At 40.3% G+C, this 15,397-nt stretch overlaps 1 protein-coding gene across 9 annotated transcripts in view; it reads left to right on the forward strand.

Annotated features, from left to right (window-relative positions):
• Positions 1–15,397, forward strand: part of Grm5 (glutamate metabotropic receptor 5) — a 574,875-nt gene that overhangs the window by 500,745 nt on the left and 58,733 nt on the right. The window lies entirely within an intron of this gene.

A 15,397-nucleotide genomic window follows, 5' to 3' on the forward strand; every position in this document is an offset into this window, starting at 1 on the left:
GAATGCATCCATGTAAGTAACATTATACATACTGGGAAGGTATTTATGTACCTTGGAGAGTGTGTGTGTGTGTGTGTGTGTGTGTGTGTGTGTGTGTGTGTAAAACAGCAATTAGTGAAAAAGATAGCATGGATTTGAAAGAAGGCAAGGATGGGCATATAAGAGGGTTTGAGGGAGGAAAGGAGAGGGGGAATGGTGGAATGTTAGTATCTCCAAAACTAAAAGAAGTAATATAATGAGGGCTACAGATTATGAGACTAGACAGGCAACCATGAGAAGGGAGAAAAAGGTGCAGAGAAAGAGGAAAACAGAGAGGATAAAGGTAAGAACACACAGGGAAGGACAGAGTGGGAAAGATTGGGGAGAAATAGCAAAAAAAACTCACTCTTTTTGAAAAAGTCTATAATGTTTGCTGAATATTTTTTTATTATTGATTGATTGATTGATTGATTGATTGATTGATTGAAACACTCCAGATTTTATTCCCCTCCCGGCCCCGACTCTGTTCCATATCCCATGCCACCTCACCACCATCACCCTCAGTCTCCTCAAGGATGTCCCCACTCCACCCACACCACTTGACCTCTAAACTTCCCGGGACCTCCAGTCTCAAGGATTAGTTACATCTTCTCCGACTCAACCCAGACCCGGGAGTCCTCTGCTTTAACGTGTTGGAGGCCTCATCTCAGCTTGTGTTTGCTGCCTAGTTGGTGATCCAGTGTCTAAGAGATCTCAGGGGTCCAGGTTAGTTGAGACTGCTGGTCCCCCTGCAGGGTTGCTCTCCTCCTTAGCTTCCTCCAGCTTCTTCCTAATTCAATCAGAGGGGTCAGCAGCTTCTGTTCGTTGGTTGGGCACACATATCTGTATCTGACCCTTTCAGCTGCTTGATGGGTCTTTGGAGGGCAGTCACGATGGGTCAAGTTTTGTAAATGCCCCACGGCCTTAGTAATGGTGCCAGGTCTTGGGACCTCCCCTTGAGCTGGATCCCAATTTGGGCCTGTCACTGGACGATCTTTTCTTCAGGCTGTTCTCCATTTCCATACCTGCTTTTATTTCAGACAGGAGAAATTATGAATCAGAGATTTGACTATGGAATGGCAACCCCATCCCTCACTTGATGCCCTTTGTTTCTGCTGGAGGTGGGTTCAATAAATTCCCTCTCCCCACTGTAGGGCATGTTATCTAGGGTCTTCCCTTTGAATTCTGAGGATCTCTCACTTCCCAGGTCTCTAGTATATTCTAGAGTGTCCTCCTAACCTCCTTCCTCCAGAGGTAGCCTGTTTTTATTCTTTCTGCTGTACCTCAGAGCTTCAGTCCTTTGCCCCAGCCAATATCAGATCATGTTCCCCTCTTTCCCTCCCCCATTTCCTTTCCCTCCTCTCTCCCTGCCTCCATCCCTCCTTTCCCTCTTGCGGTTGCTTTCTTTTCCCACCCAAGTGGGACTGAGGATTCGTCCCTTGGGCCCTTCAGCTTGTTGACTTTTTGAGTTCTGTGGACTGTATCTTGGGTATTCTGAAGGGTGGGGGGACTAATATCCACTTATTAGTGAGCTCATACCATGCATGCTCTTTTGGGTCTGAGTTACCTCAGGATGATATTGTCTAGTTCCATCCATTAGTCTGCAAAATTCAGGATGTCCTTGTTTTTAATAGCTGAGTAGTATTTCATTGTGTACATGAACCACATTTTCTGTATCCATTCTTCTGTCATGGGACATTTGGGTTGTTTCCAGCTTCTGGTTATCACAAATAAAGCTGCTTTGAACATAGCATAACATGTGCCCCTGTGGCATGGTAGGGCATCTTTTGAGTAAAGGCCCAACATGGTATATAGCTGAGTCTTCAGGTAGATCTGTTTCCAATTTTCTGAGGAACCTCCAGATTTATTTCCGGAGTGGTTGTACCAGTTCGCAATCCCACTAACAATAGAAGAGTGTTCCTCTTTCTCTACATCTTCGCCGACATGTGTTGTCACCTGAGGTTTTGATCTTTGCACTTCTGACTGATATAAGGTGGAATCTCAGGGTCATTTTGATTTGCATTTCTCTGATCACTAAGGACTTTGAACATTTCTTTAGGTGCTTCTCAGCCATGAGAGATTCCTCAGTTGTGAATTCTTAGTTTAGTTCTATACCTCATTTTTTGATTGGGTTTTTTTGGTGGTTAGCTTCTTCAGTTCTTTATATATTTTGGATAGTAAATCTCTATTGGATATGGTATTAGTAAAGATTTTTCCCAATCTGTAGGATGCCAATTTTTCTTATTGACTATGTCCTTTTCCTTACAGAAGCTAGCCTCATGCGGTCCCCTTTATCAATTCTTAATCTTAGAGCATGAGCCATTGGAACTCTGTTTAGGAAATTTCCCGATCTCTCTATCTTCTGAGATCTTCTTCATTTTCTTTCTTGATATACTTGAAGTTCTTATCATAAAGATCTTTCATTTGTTTGGTTAGAGTTAACCCAAGATATTTTGTGTTATCTGTAGCTATTATGAAGGGAATTGTTTCACTAACTTCGTTCTCAGCCTGTTTATCATTTGTATAAAGAAAGGTACTGATTTGTATGAGTTAATTTTATATCTGGCCACTTTGCTGAAGTTATCAGCTGGAGAAATTCTCTGGTAGAATTTTTGGGGTCGCTTATGTAGACTATCATATCATCTGCAAATAGGGATACCTATTTCATTCTGTTTAATTCTTCTTTGCCAGTTGATCTTTTTTATTTTTTTTTGTCTTATTGTTATAGCTAGTACTTCAAGTACTATGTTGGATACATATGAAGAGAGTGGGCATCCTTGTCTTGTCCTGATTTTTGTGGGATTGCTTCAAGTATCTCTCCATTTAATTTGATATTGACTGTTAGTTTGCAGTAAATTGCTTTTATTATGTTTAGGTATGGGCCTTGAATTCCTGATCTCTCCAATACTTTTAACATGAAGGGGTATTGTATTTTGCCAAATCCTTTTTCGGCATCTAAAGAGATGATCTCTCTTATATTTTTGGTTGTGAGCCTACCCTTTAATGGCTGAGCCATCTATGAACAACAATACCAACCAACCAGAGCTTCCAGGGACTAAGCCACTACCCAATGACTGTACATGGACTGACCCGGGCTCCAACCGCATAGGTAGCAATGAATAGCCTAGTAAGAGTACCAGTGGAAGGGGAAGACCTTGGTCCTGCCAAGACTGAACCCCCAGTGAACATGATTGTTGGGGGGAGGACGGTAATGGGGGGAGGATGGGGAGGGGAACTCCCACATAGAAGGGGAGGGGGAGGGGTTAGGGGGATGTTGGCCTGGAAACCTGGAAAGGGAATAACAATTGAAATGTAAATAAGAAATACCCAAGTTAATAAAGATGGGAAAAAAGAGATGATCATGGGATTATTTTACTTGAGTTTGCTTATATGTTAGATTATGTTAATGTCTTTTTTATATGTTGGGGCATCTTTTGGGTATATGCCCAAGAGAGGTATGGCTGGATCCTTAGGCAGTTCAATGTCCAATTTTCTGAGGAACTTCCAGACTGATTTCCAGAATGGTTGTACCAGTCTGCAATCCCACCAGCAATGGAGGAGTGTTCCTCTTTCTCCACATCCTCGCCAGCATCTGCTGTCACCTGAGTTTTTTATCTTAGCAATTCTGACTGGTGTGAGGTGGAAACTCAGGGTTGTTTTGATTTGCATCTCTCTGATGACTAAGGATATTGAACATTTCTTTAGGTGCTTTTTGGCCATTCAATAATCCTCAGCTGAGAATGTTTTGTTTAGTTCTGCACCCCATTTTTTAATAGGGTGACTTGGCTCTCTGGAGTCTATCTTCTTGAGTTCTTTGTATATTTTGGATATTAGAACTCTATTAAATGTAGGATTCGTAAAGATCTTTTCCCAATCTCTTGGTTGCCGTTTTGTTTATCAGGTTAAGTAGTTCTCTGGTGAAACTTTTGGAATCACTTAAATACACTCTCATATCATCTGCAAATAGTGATATTTTGATTTCTTCCCTTCCAATTTGTATCCCTTTGACCTCCTTTCCCTGTCTGATTGGTCTGGCTAGGATTTCAAGTACTATATTGAATAGGTAGGGAGAGAGTGGACAGCCTTATCTAGTCCCTGATTTTAGTGGGATTCCTTCAAGTTTCTCTCCATTTAGTCTGATGTTACCTACTGGTTTGCTGTATATTGCTTTTACTATGATTAGATATGGGCCTTGAATTACTATTCTTTTCAGTACTTTTATCATGAAGGGGTTTTGAATTTTGTCACATGCATTCTCAGCATCTAATGAAATCACCATGTGGTTCTTATCTTTGAGTTTGTTCATGTAGTGGATTACGTTCATGGATTTTCATATCCCTGCATCCCTGGGATCAAGCCTACTTGATCATGATGGATGATCATTTTGATGTGTTCTTGGATTCAGTTTACAAGAATTTTACTGCGTATTTTTGCGTCGCTATTCATAAAGGAAATTGGTCTGAAGTTCTCTTTCTTTGTTGGGTCTTTGTGTGATTTTGGTATAAGAGTAATTGTGGCTTCATAGAAGGAATTTTGTAGTGCTCTGTCTGTTTCAATTTTGTGGAATAGTTTGGATAGTATTGGTATGAGGTCTTCTATGAAGGTCTGATAGAATTCTGCACTGAACCCATCTGGACCTGGGCTCTTTTTGGTTGGGAGACTTTTAACAACTGCTTCTTTTTTTTCAGGATAATGGGGTTGTTTAGATGATTTATTTGTTTCTGATTTAACTTTGGTACCTGGTATCTATCTAGAAGATTGTCCATTTCCTCCAGATTTTCCAGTCTTGTTGAATATAGGCTTTTGTATTTGGATCTAATGAATTTTTTAATTTCTTCAGATTCTGTTGTTATGTCTCCCTTTTCATTTCTGATTTTCTTAATTTGGACACACTCTCTGTGACCTCTGGTTAGTCTGGCTAAGGGTTTAATCTATCTTGTTGATTTTCTCAAAGAACCAGCTGCTTCTTTTGTTGATTCTTTGTATAGTCCTTTTCATTTCTACTTGGTTGATTTCAGCTCTGAGTTTGATTATTTCCTGCCTTCTACTCCTCTTGGGTTTATTTATTTCTTTTTGTTATAGAACTTTAAGGTGTGCTGTCAAGCTGCTGACATATGCTCTCTCCTGTTTCTTCTTGCAGGCACTCAGAGCTATGAGTTTTGCTCTTCGTACCACTTTCATTGTGTCCCATAAGTTTGGGAATGTTGTATCTTCGTTTTCATTAAATTCTAAGAAGTCTTTAATTTCTTTCTTTATTTCTTCCTTGACCAAGTTGTCATTGAGTACAGCATTGTTCAACATCCATGAATATTTGGGCTTTCTGTCATTATGGTTGTTATTGAAGACCTGTCTTAGTGCGTGGTGATCTGGTAGGATGCATGGGATTATTTCTATCTTCCTGTATCTGTTGAGGCCTGTTTTGTGACCAATTATATGGTCAATTTGGAGAAGGTACCATGAGGTACTGAGAAGAAGAAATATCCTTTTGTTTTAGGATGGAATGTTCTATAAATATCTGTTAAATCCAACTGGTTCATAACTTCTGTTAGTTTCTCTACATCTCTGTTTAATTTCTGTTTCCATGATCTGTCCAGTGATGAAAGTGGGGTGTTGAAATCTCCTTCTATTATCATGTGAGGTGCAATGTGTGCTTTGAGCTTTAGAAAGGTTTATTTTATGACTGTAGGTGCCCTTGCATTTGGAGCATAGATGTTTAGGACTGAGAGTTCATCTTGGTGCATTTTTCCTTTGATGAATACAAAGTGTCCTTCCTTATCTTTTTTAATGACTCTTGGTTGAAAGTCAATTTTATTTGATATTAGAATGGCAACTCCAGCTTGTTTCTTTGGGCCATTTGCTTGGAAAATTGTTTCCAACCATTTATTCTGAGGTTGCTTCTGTCTTTGTCTCTGCGGTGTGTTTCCTGGATGCAGCAAAATGCTGGGTCCTCTTTAAGAATCCAATCTGTTAGTCTATGTCTTTTTATTGGGGAATTGAGTCTGTTGATGTTGAGAGATATTAGGGAATAATGATTGTTGCTTCCTGTTATTTTTGTTGTTAGAGGTGGAATCATGTTTGTTTGTCTCTCTTTTGGTTTCATTGCAAGCAAATTATATTCTTGCTTTCTGTATGGTATAATTTCTCTCTTTGTGTTGGAGTTTTCCATCTATTATCCTTTGTAGAGCTGGATTTGTAGTAAGATATTGCGTAAATTTGGTTTTGTCACAGAATATCTTGGTTTCTCCATCTATGTTAATTAAAAGTTTTGCTGAATACAGCAACCTGGGATGGCATTTGTGTTCTCTTAAGGTCTGTATGACATTTGTCCAGGATCTTCTGGCTTTCAGAGTCTCTGGTGAGAAGTCTGGTGTAATTCTCATAGGTCTGCCTTTGTATGTCACTTGACCTTCCCTTACTGCTTTTAATATTTTCTTTGTTTTCTGCATTTACTGTTTTAACTATTATGGGACGGGAGGAATTTCTCTTCTGGTCCAAACTATTTGGAGTTCTATAGGCTTCCTGTATGTTTATGGGAATCTCTTTCTTTAGGTTAGAAAAGTTTTCTTCTATAATTTTGTTGAATATATTTACTGGCCCCTTAAGTTGGGAGTCTTCGCTTTCTTCTATAACTATTATCCTTAGGTTTATTCTTATCATTGTATCCTGGACTTCCTGTATGTTTTGGGCTAGGAGCTTTTTGCGTTTTACATTATCTTTGACAGTTGTGTTGATGTTTTTCTATGGTATCTTCTGCCCCTGAGATTTTCTCTTCTATCTCTTGTATTCTGTTGGTGATGCTTGTGTCTATGACTCCTTGTCTCTTCCTTTGGTTTTCTATATCCATGGTTGTTTCCCTTCGTGCTTTCTTTATTGTTTCTATTTCCATTTTCAATTCCTTCACCTGTTTGGTTGTGTTTTCCTGTAATTCTTTCAGGGATTTTGTGTTTCCTCTCTAAGGGCTTCTACTTGTTTACTTGTGTTTTCCTGCTTTTCTCTAAGGGCCTTCTTTATGTCTTCCTCTAAGTCCTCCATCATTATCAAAAAAATGTTATTTCAAATCTAAATCTTGCTTTTCTGGTGTGTTTGGAGATCCAGTATTTTCTTTGGTGGGAGAACTAGGCTCTGATGATGCCAAGTAGTCTTAGTTTCTGTTGATTAGGTTCCTGTGCTTGCCTCTAGCCATTGGGTTGTCTCTGGTGTTTGCTTGTCTTGCTGTTTCTGGGAGTGACTTGGCCCTGCTGTAGGACTCAGTGTCAGCACTCCTGTAGAACTGTTTCCCTGTTTCCCTATTTCCCTATTTCCCTCAGCCTTTCCTGAGAACAGGTGCTCTGCTCTCAGCTGTGGCAGCACTCCTGGAGACTGTCTTCCAGCTTTAGGCGGGGGCAGGTATCAAAGAGTCCTGCCCCTGATTGCTGATGTAGGACCTTGCACCCAGCAGGCAGAGTTGGCACTATGCAATTCCCTCTTGTGTCTGGACTGTGGGAGGAGGGTATTCTCCTCTGACTTTCAGGAGTATCCACACTTCTGAGGTTCCAGCTCTCTCCCCCACAGGATTTGAGTGCAGGGAGCCGTTTGGCAGGATAAGTTCAGTCCTGGGCACAGATCAGAACCATGGTTACCGTGGCTGTCTGTTCCTATATCCCTCTGTCCAGAGGCACTGTGCAGTTTCCCCTTGGACCAAGGATGTGGGCTGAAGTGTGCAGAGGTAGCAGTCTATCCTGTGGCCTCAGGATGTCTGCACTCCTGGGTAGTCTACTCTCTTCCCCACAGGATTTGGGTGCCTTTCTGTATTTCTTTAAGGGATTTATTTGTTCCCTCTTTAAGGGCTTCTACCTGTTTACCTGTGTTTTCCTCTATTTCATTCAGTAAGTTATTCATATCCTCCTTAAAGGACTCTATTATCTTCATGAGATGGGACTTTAGGCCAGCTCCCCGATTTTCAGGTGTGTTGGTGTATTCATGGCTTGCTGTGGCAGGAAAACTGGGTTCTGATGATGCCCACGTATGTTGGCTTCTGTTGCTTATGGTCTTGTGCTTGCCTCTCACCATCTGGTTATCCCTAGTGTTTGCTGGTCTGGGTGGGTGACTTTGTCTGTAGTCTGCCTCTGGTTTCCTGGTAGGCCTGTGGCCCTGACTGTAGCAGACCTCCTGCGGGACCTTACAGCTGGAGAGCATTCAGAGGTTCAGAGAATCTGCTGATTTGTTGCCTTGGCTGCAGTAGATCTCTTGGGAGGCCTTCAGACTGTTGGGTCTTCAGAGGAGGAGCAGTCACACTGTTGTCCTATGTGAAGCTGTTCTCCAGGGGAGGGGGGTTGTCAACATTTTCTGTTTCTTTGTGTGCAGCAGAAGTCCAGGGAGGCTTTCAGTCTTTGGAGTCAGTTGCCTTGCATGCCACAGAACTCTGGGAGGTCTTCAGACTGTGGTGACAATTGGCCAGTTGTCCTGTGTACAGAGGAACTTCTGGGATTCCATCAAGCTGTGTATCCTGGGTGCAGTGAATCTCCTGGGAAGTCTCCAGTTTAGTGTCAGATACCCTGGGTGTAGCAGATCCCCTGAGATACCTCAGGATGTGGTATCAAATATTTTCAGTGCAGTGGTTCTTCTGGTCTGCTTCAGGATATGCTATCAAATGTTCTGAGTACAGCGGATCCTCTGGTAAGCCAGTTGAAAGGGAATTGGTATCCAGCAGGTGGGGTCTTGGGGGATGGTGGGTCCCCAAGTCCACTGGCCCCCAAAAGCTACTGCGGGATTTGGGGAGGGGGCTATTACCAAATGCTGAGTGTAGTGGATCCTTTGGTATGTCTCAGGATATAGCCTCTTCAGGGGAGCAGACTAGCTATCAGTTTGTCTCTGCAGAAAGAACCAGGCAGATGGGGATTGGTATTCATACTGAATATTTATAAGGTGATATTTTTTAAAGAAAATATTTGATTCCCTACCACAGCATACTGCCTCAAAATCCTCTAAGTTTATATCATTGAATTTTATTTTGTTACACTCCTTAAAGGATTGTGGTGCAGTGTCTGTGGCTAAAAGCCCAGGATGTCATTCCACTGCAAAATTTGTTGATCATAACCTTATAATGAGTCTAATCTATTCATGAAGTACAGTTACAAAAGGGCTTTGTACAATGATGTTACCATTTAACTACACACAAAACCTTCTAAGTGGTTCACATTAAATGAAACAATATTCATATGAATGTATAAATTTAGATAAAGTCCAAATAATGACAACACATGAGAGTCATATCTTATGCATAGTTTCTCAACACATAAAGTTAATGACTTGCCATTAGTTACATACACAAGGGTAATGGATTGTACATGAAGAATTCGAGAATCTACCTTGCATAAAAATGATGATTAATGCTATCCTGTGCAAGTATTTTAGACATTGGGGTACTAATTACATTTAGATAAAAGGGAATTAAAAGCAGAATAGCAGAGAACTGTATTAATAGAAAGCCCTTAAGTTAGACATGAAAACTTTTCTGTTGCTTCTTTATGTTGTAAAAGAATCCTGCTTCATATCACATAGAATTTTCCCGATGTTAGTAATAACATGTGGAAACTAAAAATGCATAACAGAGGAAACAACATCTATATAATTAACTGCTTTTGACAATGAGCTTCATTGTTAAATCACAGCCATAGATGCATTGTTCCTTAAGAATAAAGATAAAAATGATTAATTCTTTCTTTTGAAAAGTACTTTTTATAAGGGAAAATTTATAAGCAAAAACTCTATGACACACTAAATTATCAAAAGTAGTATTTTTAAAACTCTTATTAATTAAGCAAATAAATATTTTTTATTGAGATGGGATTTTGTCTCCCAGGAACTACCTCCAACCGACAATGTAATTAATGATGACCTTAGACTTCTTCACTGGTGGGATTATAAGCATGTCTTACTGTCCACAGTTTATATAGCTTAGAAATCAAATTTGTGATTTTGTGCATTCTAGCTAAGCATTCTATCAACTGATCTGTAGCCTTAGCCACTTTTATTTTAATGTGTAATTATTGTATGTGACTATGTGTCACTAAAAAATGAACATAGATTTACACCTTAGCAGTGAGATATGTGTTTGTTTATAATTAAATATGTAAATAATAACTTATATTTACTTTGAGCTGACTATTCACAATTTTTGTGGGGAGATTTTTTTTTATTATTTACTTATATCTCAATCACAGTTTCCCCTTCCGCCTCTCCTCCCAATCCCTTCCTCCTACCTCATCCCCACTTCTTGGCATCCACCTCTCCTTATCTTATTATCAGAAGAGGGGAGGTCTCCAGTGAATGTCAACCAGCCTTGGTATCAAGTTGCAGTAAGACTAGGTCCATTTTCTTCTATTAAGACCAGATAAGGCAGTCTAACTAGAGGAAAGAAATCCAAAGGCAGGCAATGCTCAGAGACAGCCCTTGTTCCCACTTTAGGAGTCCCACATGACGATCCAGCTGCACAACTCTTACATATGTAGTGAAGGGCCTAGGTCTGTTCCATGCATGCTCTCTGGTTGGCAATTCAGTCTCTATGAGACCCTGTGGGCCCAGGTTAGTTGATTATGTAGTTTTTCTTGCAGTGCACTTGACCTCCCTGGCTCTTTCTTTCCTTTTCCCCTCTCTTCCACAGGTTTTCAAAAGTTCTACTTAATCTTTGGCTAGGGTTCCATCAATTTCTGGATGAAACCTCTCTTAGGACATTTATTCTGGGCTCCTGACTGTGAGTATAGGAGAATATCTTTAATAGTGTCAGGGCTGGAACCCTATTATGCCATGGGTCTCAAGTTAGTCCAGTCACTGGATGGTCCTCCCTTCAAATTATGCTTGATCTTTTAACCCTTCTCATGATATTTTTAAATTAAAATATTTTTATAATTTTTCATAACATTAAATATAATTAGATAAAACAAAAACTCTGTCATTTCAGAGTAAACAAGACAAAGCAACAGTAAAATAAAAGGCCTGGAAGAGAAGGCAAAAGAATCAAAGATCCATTCATTCACACAAGCAGGAGTCCCATACAAGTACTAAAAATAAACACTACAGTACATATGCAGAGGACCTTGTGTAGATCTATGTAGGCCCTGTTATTGCTGTTTCAGTCTCCATGAGTTTATATGCAGTTTGCTCAGTTGTTTTGGAGGGCATGTTTCTCCTGCTGTTCTTCATCCAGTCTGGCTCTTACAGTCTTTCTACCTCCTCTTCTATGGAGTTACCTGAGTTCTGAGGGTAGGAATTTGATGGAGACATTGGAATTGTGTGTCTCAAGGTCTCTCTTTCTTTCTGTATAATGTCCATGTGTGTAGTTATTCCCATCTGCTGCTGGAGGAAATTTCTCTGATAATGGCTGCATAAGGCACTGGTCTATGAGTAGAACAGACTATCATTAAGAATCGTTTTATAGTTACTAGGGTTTTTTTGGACTTGTATTTGATTTTATCATAGATTTCTAGAGTATCTATTCTCTGGTTATTAGTCGCCCAAGCAGTTTCAGGTATAGAGGTTCAATCTCATGGAGGGAGCTTTAAGTCAAAGAAGATGTTAGTTGGTTACTTCTACAAGATTTGTGCCACCGTTGCTCTAGCATACTTATTTTGTAGAAATGCCAGATTGTAGATCAAAGATTTTGCATTTGGGTTGTTGTTTATATTCCTATCTTGATAGTATGCAGAGTACCTTTACACAGCAAAGACACTAGAATACAGAGACAAGGATTTTATGTAGGCATAGCTCAACCTCTCTATAATCAGTGACCTTTGTGAGTGTTGTCTTGGCAATGGGACCAGTTTATGAGAGCAACCGACTGTCTTGACTGTTGTCTTGATTGGATTGCTGGAGGATTTTCAGGGAACCCTTTAGGCCAACAATCTAATTGAATAAGAGCTTCACTTGGCGAAATAGGTGACCAGTTGACCTTCCATCTCCCTCATTATTCCAAGACTTTTGTTAGTATGCCTTCATATATGATTGCAAGTTTCTATTATACCAGGTTTCCATACAAGCCTCAAATGGCAACTCTGTCTTTCCTCTATGCCTAAACTCTCTGGGTACACAGATTGTAGCTTGATCAGTATGTATTAAATGATTAATAGCCACAAGTAAGTAAATACATACCATATTTATCTCCTGAGTCTGAGTTACCTTACTCAGGTTGATTTTTTTTTTCTGAGTTCTGTCCATTTGCTTGAAAATTTCATGACATCAGTTTTTTTAATAGCTAGTGGTAATTCATTGTACAGATGTACCACAGTTTCTTTATCTATTTTTCTTGTGAGTAACATCTAGATTATTTCCCATTTGGAATTATTAGGAATAGAACAGCAATGCACATGGTTGAGCAAGTGTTCCTATGGTAAGATAAAGCACCTTTGGGTATATACCCAAGAGTGGTATAGCTGAATATTGATTTAGATCATTTCCATCTTTCCTAAGTCGTACTGACTTAAATAGTGGAGGTCAAATTTTGAACTCCCACAAGTAATGGAAGAATATTTCTCTTTTTCTAGAACATCATTGTAATTTATCATTACCTGTATTACTCTGACAAGGGTAAAATGAAATCTAAAGGTAATTCTTACTTGCATATCCCTCAAAGCTCAGCATGTTGAACATGTGTTTCCCAGCCATTAGAGTTTCCTCCTTTGAGAATTCTCTATTTAGATCTTTATTCCATTTTATTCTTTTTAAATTTTTTTAATTATTCAATTTACACCCTACTCACTGCTCTGCTCTTGGTCACTCCCAACCCTAATTCTTTCCCCATCTCCTTTCCCTTATCTCCTTAGTGGGTGAGGGTCCCTTGAGTAACCCCCAACACTGGCATATCAAGTCTCTGTGAGGCATTCTCTACCACTGAGGCTCATTTTTTTCAATTGGCTTATTTGTTTTCTGTTTTGTTTAGTTTTGCTTTTTATTTAGTTTCTTGGGTTCATTGTATTGTGCTTGTTAGTTCTCCTTTGGATGTGGAGTTGGGAAAAATCTTTCCCCATTCTATGGGCTGCTGCTTTGTTCAATTGGTGGTGTCCTTTACCCTGCAACAGCTGTTAAGTAATTGTTGGTCTTAGTGCCTGGGTTAACAGTGTTCTGTTCATATCTATGCATTAGCAGTGAGATTGTATTTGTTTAAAATTAAAGATGTATATAATTTATACAGGTATATTATATTTACTCTAGAATAGTCACAAAATGTGTAGGTTATATCTTTTTTCTTTTCTTTTTTAAAATTTTTTATTGGTTATTTTATTTATTTACATTTCAAATGTTATTCCCCTTCCTGGTTTCCCCTCCAAAAGCCCCCTATCCCACTTCTCTCCCCTCTGCTTCTTTGAGGGTGCTCACCCACCCACCCACTCCTGCCTCATCACCCTAGAATCCCCCTTCTCTGGGGCATTGAGTCTCCACAGGACCATTTATGACAGATAAGGCAGTCCTATGCTACATATGCAGCTGGAGCCATGGGTCCCTCTTTGGTTGATGGTTTTGTCCTTGGGAACTCTGCAGGGGGTAGCAGTAGGTTGACTTTGTTATTCCTCCTGAGGGGCTGCAAATCCCTTCAGTTTCTTCAGTCCTTTCCCTAATTCATCCATTGGGGTCCCCATTCTCAGCCTGGTAGTTGGTTGCAAGCACTGGTTGGTTGCAAACATTCGCATTTGTATCTGTAAGGCTCTGGCAGACATCCATAACAGGTTCCTGTCTGCAAGCACTTCTTGGCATCAGCAATAGTGGCTGGGTTTGGTGGCTGCATAAGGGATGGATCCCCGAATGGGGCAGTTTAAGTTACATCTCTTAACAATTTGTGAAAATGCTAATAAAGTTTTTTTTAGTAGAAGCAGTTTTATAATGTACGCAGATGGTTTCAGGCACATAACTCCTCCATTGATCCTACAGTAGCCTAACTAGCTAAAACCTGAAATACATGATGCAAGAAAGGTATCGTTCCTTCCAATTTTTCAATGGTACTTGTGTTTGATTTTTATAAAAGTAATTTTAAACTTCCATTGTTTTCAGGAGCATCCTCCTATCTACAACATCTAAAACAAAGTTTGTTTTTTAAATATTTTCTTTTCTGTTTTTATAAGGCCAGCACTCTTTTTTTTAAGTTATTTTATTTTATTTTATTTTATTTACATTCTAGTCATTGCCTCCTCCACATCCCTTCTCCCAAAGTTCCTTATCGTGTTCCGACCCCTTGCCTCAGAGAGGGTGCTCCCTCCCACCAGACCAACCCATTCCCTGGGGCCTCAAGTCTTACAAAGATTAAGCCCATCTTCTCACACTGAGGCCAAACCTATGCTATATATTGCCAGGGGCCTAGGACCGGCCTTTGTATGCGCCTGGTTTTTGACTCAGTCTCTGGGAGCTTCCTAGGGTCGAGGTTACTTGAGTCTGCTGGTCTTCCTATGGGTTCACTCTCCCTTTCAGCTTTGTCAATCCTTCCCCTAATTCAACCACAGAGGTCCTCAACTTCAGTCCAATGGTTAGGCGTGCATCTGCCTCTTCTCGTTCAGCTGGTGGGGCCTTTCAAACGACATCCATGCCAGGCTGCTGTTTGTGAGCATATCATAGCATCAGTAATAGTGTCAGGCCTTGGTGCCCCGCAATCCCATGAGATAGATCCAAGTTGGGCTGATGATTGGACTGCCTTTCCTTCATTTTTTTCTTCACTTTTGTCCCTGCAGTTCTTTTAGACAGGAACAATTCTGGGTCAGAAATTTTGTTTGTGGGTTGTCACCCTGTCCCTCCACTTGAGGCCCTGCCTGTCCACTGAAGGTGGATTCTTCAAGTTCCCTCTCCCCAGTATTGAGCATTTTGGGTAAGGTCACCCCCAGTGAATCCTGACAGTCTCTCACCTCCCAAGTCTCTGGTGCTTTCTAGAGGGTTCCCCACCTCCCACCCTCCCAACCTGCTTATTTCCATTCATTCTCTTGGCCCTCAGGCTTCTCTTCTGGACCCCAGAATATCTAATGCTGTTCCCCTTTTCCCCTCCCTCTCCCCTCTCTCATGCAGACCCCTCCCTCTCTCTACCTCCAGTGATTATTTCTGCCCCCCTTCTAAGATTGAAGCCTCCTCACTTGGACCTTTCTGCTTGTTACACTTCTTATAGTCTGTAGGTTGTATCCTAGGTAGTCAGTACTTTTTTGGCTAATATACATGTATCATCTAAAACAAAGATTCTTTTTAGTCTTACCTCTTCCTTACCAGTGTTGATCACCTTGCACACAATAATTTTTCATATCCTCCTGTATCTTTCAAACAGTTTAGATGGCTCTGAAATAGTTTGCAGCTCTGTCTACAGCCTGATTTCATACACCAACCCAAACATATTTGAAAACAGCCACACGAAGCTGTTCATACCATTTCTCTATGC

The sequence above is a fragment of the Rattus norvegicus genome, chromosome 1, assembly GCF_036323735.1.
Source record: "Rattus norvegicus strain BN/NHsdMcwi chromosome 1, GRCr8, whole genome shotgun sequence".
NCBI classification, from domain to species: domain Eukaryota; kingdom Metazoa; phylum Chordata; class Mammalia; order Rodentia; family Muridae; genus Rattus; species Rattus norvegicus.